This window comes from Hoplias malabaricus, chromosome 9 (assembly GCF_029633855.1).
Source record: "Hoplias malabaricus isolate fHopMal1 chromosome 9, fHopMal1.hap1, whole genome shotgun sequence".
In the NCBI taxonomy this organism is placed as follows: Eukaryota; Metazoa; Chordata; class Actinopteri; order Characiformes; family Erythrinidae; genus Hoplias; species Hoplias malabaricus.
The window spans coordinates 40,016,760-40,024,420 of NC_089808.1; the positions used below are offsets into that span (position 1 = coordinate 40,016,760).

At 44.5% G+C, this 7,661-nt stretch overlaps 1 protein-coding gene across 1 annotated transcript in view; it reads left to right on the plus strand.

The window, feature by feature from the left end:
• The first annotated feature begins 6,735 nt into the window (after nucleotides 1-6,735).
• Nucleotides 6,736-7,661, plus strand: part of brinp2 (bone morphogenetic protein/retinoic acid inducible neural-specific 2) — a 174,806-nt gene continuing 173,880 nt past the window's right edge. Inside the window, exon 1 of the mRNA XM_066681828.1 lies at nucleotides 6,736-6,848. The gene's annotated coding sequence lies outside the window, so the exon portion shown is untranslated. The remainder of the gene's footprint in view (nucleotides 6,849-7,661) is intronic.

The following is a 7,661-nucleotide window of genomic DNA, read 5'->3' on the forward strand; positions in this document are numbered from 1 at the left end:
ACACCCTGTTAGAGGCATGCCACAAAATAAATAAAGAAAGACACACAGCAGACGTGTTCACTCTGTATTCATAATGCAATGCCTCTTAAAGGAACACTACGTAATATTTTCACCCTACAATTGTTCCTTTAAAGTCTGGGAAACACCTAAAGAACTGGACCCCAACAGAGCCTTATGTTTATGTGGATCAGACACAGCAGTGACTGCTGGAGTTTACAAACCCTCGTTGTCACTGGACTGAGAACAGTTCACCATCGTCGTGTGTCACTGATGCAGGACTAGAGGACGAGCGATACACACTGTGCAGCGACAGATGAGCTACTGTCTCTGACTCTACATCTACAAGGTGGACCAACGAGGGAGGAGTGTCTCACAGAGTGGACAGAGAGTGGACACAGGGTTTAAAAACTCCAGCAGCACTGCTGTGTCTGATCCACTCTACACCAGCACAACACACACTAAAACACCACCACCACGTCAGTGTCACTGCAGCGCTGAGAATGATCCACCACCACATCACACCTGCTCTGTGGGGGTCCTGAGCGCTGAATGGGGGCAAATAAAGTGGAGAAGGACAGTAGGAGGTCGGTTTCATGCTGTGGCTGACCACTGTAGAAAGAAAACAACGAAGACCATCACCTGATGCACTTTATACACAGCTGCCCCCTCTCTCCCTCCCTGTGGGTCTTTAATGTGTCGTCTTCAGAAGACGAATGGCAGCGGGGGGCATGCGCCACCTCCACCCTGCCCCCTTTCCGAGATGAATCACCTGGAGTGTCCGACTAGCTGCTGGACGCCGTGATCTCACTAGGAAAACATCGCCAAGCCCCGACCTTCTGCCGGGGGCCGGGAAGAGGCCCCTGAGCCCCTGGCAGCTGGCGGCTAATGTGTCACCGGTGAAGGAGCGATGCCTCGAGCAGCAGAAGGAGGCCAGGAGACTCCCGGACCCTGGAGTTTGACCATCTGTGTCTTATCGGCCGTCATTAAGGTTTCTAATTCGGGGGTCGGCTCGGGATTAGCCAAACGAGAGCTGCAAATGTCATTACCCGGCTCCTGGTGAGGTGTCCTGCGCATATTTACATATTTATGCACCTTAATTGCCTTTGCCTCGCAGCCGTGACATTGAGGGGCCGCAGGAAGACCATCAAGGAGAGGAGATAGCAGCACGCCCGGCTCCAGGTTGTACATTTGAAGCTAAACTAGCCTGACAACATTATCCTCCGCATGAGGATGGGCCATTACGCCTGAAATAAGAGGGACTTAGCGCTAACGCTGATGGTTATATCACAACGGCCCACTTCCACTGCCCTGTTGTGTTAACCGTTCCACAACGGTGCTTCTCTGTAAGTACACAGCCCGCTCCAAAGCTGTGTCCAAACTTGTGTGTTCAGCTTCTTTCAGTTCCTGGCATTGCCATCGCTGCTGGGGGTCTTTACAACAGTGTGGAGAGATGAAGAAGACTAGTGAGGTTTAGAAAGCAAGGAAAAGTGCCAAAAAATAAAGTAGTGTAGGTGTTAAAACACTCAATTTATGAAAAACATTCTTGTTCAGTGCATGTTTAATGTGTTAATGTGTTGAGACCACCAACCCACACACTGTGAAACAAGACCCCCCCCCCCCCGTCAGTTTCTATGTGCTGCTTAAGTCGTTCTGATTCTGCTTCTCTTCTGATGACAAGTGCAGAGACTTTAGAATGGCCCCGCCCCCTCGTCTGAGTGTGTCCAATCACAGCGCTGGACCTGTGTTTATGTGAGAGCGCAAAGACGAGGTTAAACTCAGCAAAACAGACACAACGAGCGCGGAGAAATAAGAGCACTGAGTAAAAATGGAGAAGAAAGAGAACAGAGCGAAAACGACTAAAAACCAGAGCTTCTGCTCCTCGCTCCTCACTGCTGTGCGCTCGGGGTCGGGGTGAACAGCGAGCGGCTCATTATCATTTAAAGGAACAGGAGCTGTTTACACAGGGGCAGAACACTGCTGTGGGGCTTCAGAGTGAACAAACCACAGCCGTGGAGAACACAACCCTGGCCCACGACACTCACTCATCACCCAGCCTCATCCTCATAAACATGGTGAGGAAAGAACAGCTAATGAAAAAGTGTCACAGCTGAGGTTGGACGTATGAAACAAAGCCTAGAGCAGCGCAGCTATCAGTGCAGCGTGGGAGGGATGTAAGTCGCCTGTGTTCTGAGACAAAAGATAAATACGTCCCTCGGATTCTGTGCGCTGTCAGAATTGCTCACTCTGAGCCATGAAAAGCCATAATGCGCCAGAGATGTGCGCTTTAATCTCTCATTTGTTCAGGAGAGAATGTTCATTTCAAAGGCCACACTTCTCCTGGCTGCCTCTTCACACACACAGAGAGAGAGAGAGAGAGAGAGAGAGAGAGAGAGAGAGAGGAGGAAAGAGAGAAGGCACCACCTGAGATGTGACATGATTCAAAAGAATGTGAACACGTCCTTTCACGGAGGACCTCAGAGCCCTCGCGACCCAGTGAAGGGCTTTGTGTGGTCGGTGCGCTCCATGATCCAGTGTTTCTGAGCATCTGCTCGTCCAGCTTTTCTTCTGAACAGAGAGGTGTCTAGTTTGTTCAACATTAGAAACCTGTAGATTGCTGTGAGTGTTTGATGGGCTACAGCCACATCAGTGTAAGTGGGGTCAGGTACCGATCATGGATGATTACCTCTGAAGGCTCATCGCAGGTGTATGGATTTAGTGTGTGTTGATTAGGGTTTTAGTGTGTGTTTATTAGGGTTTAGTGTGTGTTTATTAGGGTTTAGTGTGTGTTCAGTGTGTGTTTATTAGGGTTTAGTGTGTGTTTAATAGGGTTTTAGTGTGTGTTCAGTGTGTGTTTATTATTAGGGTTTAGTGTGTGTTTATTAGGGTTTAGTGTGTATTTATTAGGGTTTAGTGTGTATGTTTATTATGGTTTATTGTTTGTTTATTAGGGTTTTAGTGTGAGTTCAGTGTGTGTTTATTAGGGTTTAGTGTGTGTTTAATAGGGTTTTAGTGTGTGTTCAGTGTGTGTTTATTATTAGGGTTTAGTGTGTGTTTATTAGGGTTTAGTGTGTATTTATTAGGGTTTAGTGTGTATGTTTATTATGGTTTATTGTTTGTTTATTGGGTTTTAGTGTGTGTTCAGTGTGTGTTTATTAGGGTTTAGTGTGTGTTCAGTGTGTGTTTATTAGGGTTTAGTGTGTGTTTATTAGGGTTTTAGTGTGTGTTCAGTGTGTGTTTATTAGGGTTTAGTGTGTGTTTATTAGGGTTTAGTGTGTGTTCATTAGGGTTTTAGTGTGTGTTCAGTGTGTGTTTATTAGGGTTTAGTGTGTGTTCAGTGTGTATTTATTAGGGTTTAGTGCGTGTTTATTAGGGTTTTAGTGTGTTTTTATTAGTGTTCAGTGTGTGTTTATTAGGGTTTAGTGTGTGTTCAGTGTGTGTTTATTAGGGTTTTAGTGTGTGTTTAATTTGTGTTGATTAGGGTTTATTGTGCGTTTATTAGGGTTTTAGTGTGTGTTCAGTGTGTGTTTATTAGGGTTTAGTGTGTGTTTATTAGGGTTTTAGTGTGTGTTCAGTGTGTGTTTATTAGGGTTTAGTGTGTGTGTTTATTAGGGTTTAGTGTGAGTTTATTAGGGTTTTAGTGTGTGTTTTTTAGGGTTTAGTGTGTGTTCAGTGTGTGTTTATTAGAGGTTAGTGTGTGTTCAGTTTGTGTTTATTAGGGTTTTAGTGTGTGTTCAGTGTGTGTTTATTAGGGTTTAGTGTGTGTTTACTAGGGTTTAGTCTGTGTTCAGTGTGTGTTTATTAGGGTTTAGTGTTTGTTCAGTGTGTGTTTATTAGGGTTTAGTGTGTGTTTATTAGGGTTTAGTGTGTGTATATTAGGGTTTACTGTGTGTTTATTAGGGTTTTAGTGTGTGTACAGTGTGTGTTTATTAGGGTTTAGTGTGTGTTTATTAGGGTTTAGTGTGTGTTCAGTGTGTGTTTATTAAGGTTTTAGTGTGTGTTTAGTTTGTGTTGATTAGGGTTTAGTGTGTGTTTATTAGGGTTTTAGTGTGTGTTCAGTGTGTGTTTATTAGGGTTTAGTGTGTGTGTTTATTAGGGTTTAGTGTGAGTTTATTAGGGTTTTAGTGTGTGTTTTTTAGGGTTTAGTGTGTGTTCAGTGTGTGTTTATTAGAGGTTAGTGTGTGTTCAGTTTGTGTTTATTAGGGTTTTAGTGTGTGTTTAGTTTGTGTTTATTAGGGTTTAGTGTGTGTTTACTAGGGTTTAGTGTGTGTTCAGTGTGTGTTTATTAGGGTTTAGTGTTTGTTCAGTGTGTGTTTATTAGGTTTTAGTGTGTGTTTATTAGGGTTTAGTGTGTGTATATTAGGGTTTACTGTGTGTTTATTAGGGTTTTAGTGTGTGTACAGTGTGTGTTTATTAGGGTTTAGTGTGTGTTTATTAGGGTTTTATTGTGTGTTCAGTGTATTTATTAGGGTTTAGTGTGTGTTTATTATTGTTTATTAGGGTTTTAGTGTGTGTTCAGTGTGTATTTATTAGGGTTTAGTGTGTGTTTATTAGGGTTTAGTGTGTGTTTATTAGGGTTTTAGTGTGTGTTCAGTGTGTGTTTATTAGGGTTTAATGTGTGTTTATTAGTGTTTAGTGTGTGTTCATTAGGGTTTAGTGTGTGTTCAGTGTGTGTTTATTAGGGTTTAGTGTGTGCTCAGAGTGTGTTTATTAGGGTTTTAGAGTGTGTTTAGTTTGTGTTTATTAGGGTTTTAGTGTGTGTTTAGTGTGTGTTTATTAGGGTTTTCGTGTGTGTTTATTAGGGTTTTCGTGTGTGTTTAGTGTGTGTTTATTAGGGTTTTACTGTTTGTTTAGTGTGTGTTTATTAGGGTTGTAGTGTGTGTTCAGTGTGTGTTTATTAGGGTTTTCGTGTGTGTTTATTAGGGGTTTTCGTGTGTGTTTAGTGTGTGTTTATTAGGGTTTTACTGTTTGTTTAGTGTGTGTTTATTAGGGTTTTAGTGTGTGTTTAGTGTGTGTTTTATTAGGGTTTTCGTGTGTGTTTATTAGGGTTTTAGTGTGTGTTTAGTGTGTGTTTATTAGGGTTTTACTGTTTGTTTAGTGTGTGTTTATTAGGGTTTTACTGTTTGTTTAGTGTGTGTTTATTAGGGGTTTAGTGTGTGTTTAGTGTGTTTTTATTAGGGGTTTAGTGTGTGTGTTAGTGTGGGTTTAGTATGAGTTTGATATGTGTTTATTAGGGTTTCAGTGTGGGTTCATTATGTGTTTAGTGTGGTTTAGTGAGGACTTATTATGGGTTCAGTAAGTGTATAGTGTGGGTTTAGCATGGGCTTAGTGAAGTTTTGGTGTGGGTTTAGTGTGATGTTATTGTTTAGTGCGGCTTTAATGTGTGTTTTGTGGTGGTTTAGTGTGTGTTTAGAGCAGGCTTGGTGTGAGTTTAATGTGGGTTAGTGAGGGTTTAGTGTGTGTTTAATGTGGGTTAGTGAGGGTTAGTGTATGTTTAGTTTGGGTTAGTGAGGGTTAAGTGTGTATTTAGTGAGGGTTTAGTGTGTGGGTTATTGTGGGTTAGTTAGGGTTTAGTGTGTTTTTAGTTTGTGTTTAGTGTGGGCTAGTGATGGATTAGTGTTGTGTTCAGTTTGGGTCTGGTGATGGTTTAATATGTGTTTAGTGTGGGTTAGTGAGAGTTTAGTGTGCGTTTAGTATGGGTCTGGTGATGGTTTAATATGTGTTTAGTGTGGATAAGTGAGGGTTTAGTGTGCGTTTAGTATGGGTCTGGTGATGGTTTAATATGTGTTTAGTGTGGGTTAGTGGGGTTTAGTGTGTTTTTAGTGTGTGTTTAGTGTGGGCTAGTGAGGGATTAGTGTGTGTTCAGTTTGGGTCTGGTGATGATTTAATGTGTGTTTAGTGCGGGTTTAATGAGAGTTTAGTGTGGGTTAGTGGGGTTCAGTCAGGGTTTTTGTGTTGGTTTGGCATGTGTTTAGTACAGGTCTAGTGCGGGTTTAGTGTGCTCTTGCGCAGATGAGAAATGAAACACACTTGGAAAATGGCCAGAAATCACATGAATCATGTGAACGGGACAGAGTCTCTCTCTCTCTCAATACCCCACCCTTTCCCTCACCGCCTCTCTCCCAATTCAGCCAATCGCGGCCTGGGGGCGGCGCTGTGGGCGTGGGCCTGTGCGTGCTCGCTCGTACTGGGCTCGTTTGAAAGAAGACAGCGTCGCTTCGGCGGAGAGAGTGCGGACGGAGTTCGTGCCTTGATCTCCGCCGCGCTGGCTCCGGGGACGGGAGACCACACACACACACACACACCACACTCAGAGACAGAGGAGCTCGCGGAGGAGTTCACGGCTTTCCCGGAGAGCGGAGGAAGACAGAAAGAGAAGGGGAGGCAGGAGAAGAGGAGGATGACCTGCGTGTGGATTAATTTTGAGTGGATTCCAGGGATCTCATCTGACTTTACAGATTGATAGAAATCCAGCTTCCTGCAGATGTGCATCGGAACAAGGCGAAATAACCCCACCACCACCACCACCACCACCAGAGGTGGGGTCTGAAAGGGAGAAAGTTTTCTGTGACGCCTGTCTGCGCCTGAAAATTGAAATCTGGAGCTGCGATGGTGGTCCCCTAGTCTCCGACTCAGGAATAGGATGGTGACGAGGGCTGGATTACATTTTGCTCAGCGAGGACGCTGCTGAGGAGGGGTGGAGGGCTGGGAGGAAGAGGAGGAGGCAGTAGTGGTGGAGGAGGAGAGGAAGGACCTCCACACTTATTAAGCCCCGACTGGGACGAGCCCTCACAGACTGGTGGGATTCCAGCAGAACCGAGAGGGCAGTCCAGTCAGCGTTTGGAGCCTGGGTAGGTGCTGCTTATGTGTCCTTTAAAACCTTTACCTCTGTGGAAAGAGGGTGCATCTGGGGTCTGTAGATGCACCTGGTGGTCCATCAAGGGGGGGGTACCGAGGGGCAGTTTACTGGAATGTTCCAGAGCATCTTGATGGCATGCATCATCTGTGAGGGCATCAGTGGTGTCTGGTGCTGATGCTGGGCGTTAGATCTGGATCCTGCTTGTGGGGATGGGAGCTCCATCCTCCCGAAAATGCAGCCCAGATTTATTACCTCTCTAGCCTGCACTTGGCATTGAGCATGGTCCTCTCAGGTTCCTTCACACATCCCTGAGCTAGGTCCTTTAACCTAAGGGTCACCATGCCCAATGCCAGGAGTCAGCCTGAGACGTCCCCCACAACCCCCAGCACTGAACATTGATGCTCACAATGCCATCAAATCCTCACAGCAATGTTCCAACATCTGGTGTAGAGCATCTGCAGACAAGCGGAGGCTCCTTGGAAATATATATATATATATATATATATATATATATATATATATATATATAATATATATATATATATATATATGAGAGACATCTGAGGGACACTGACCAAACAGACTGTTGCTCTGCATATATTCACACAGTACCTCAGGTGCTCAGGACCCCCACAGAGCAGGTGTGGTGGTGGTGTGTTAGTGTTGTGTTGTTGTTGGTTGTAGAGTGGATCAGACACAGCATTGCTGCTGGAATTTTTAAACCCCTCAGTGTCTGGACTGAGAACAGTCCACCGACCAAAAACATCCAGCCGACAGCGTCCTGTGTCACCGATGAAGGACCTAG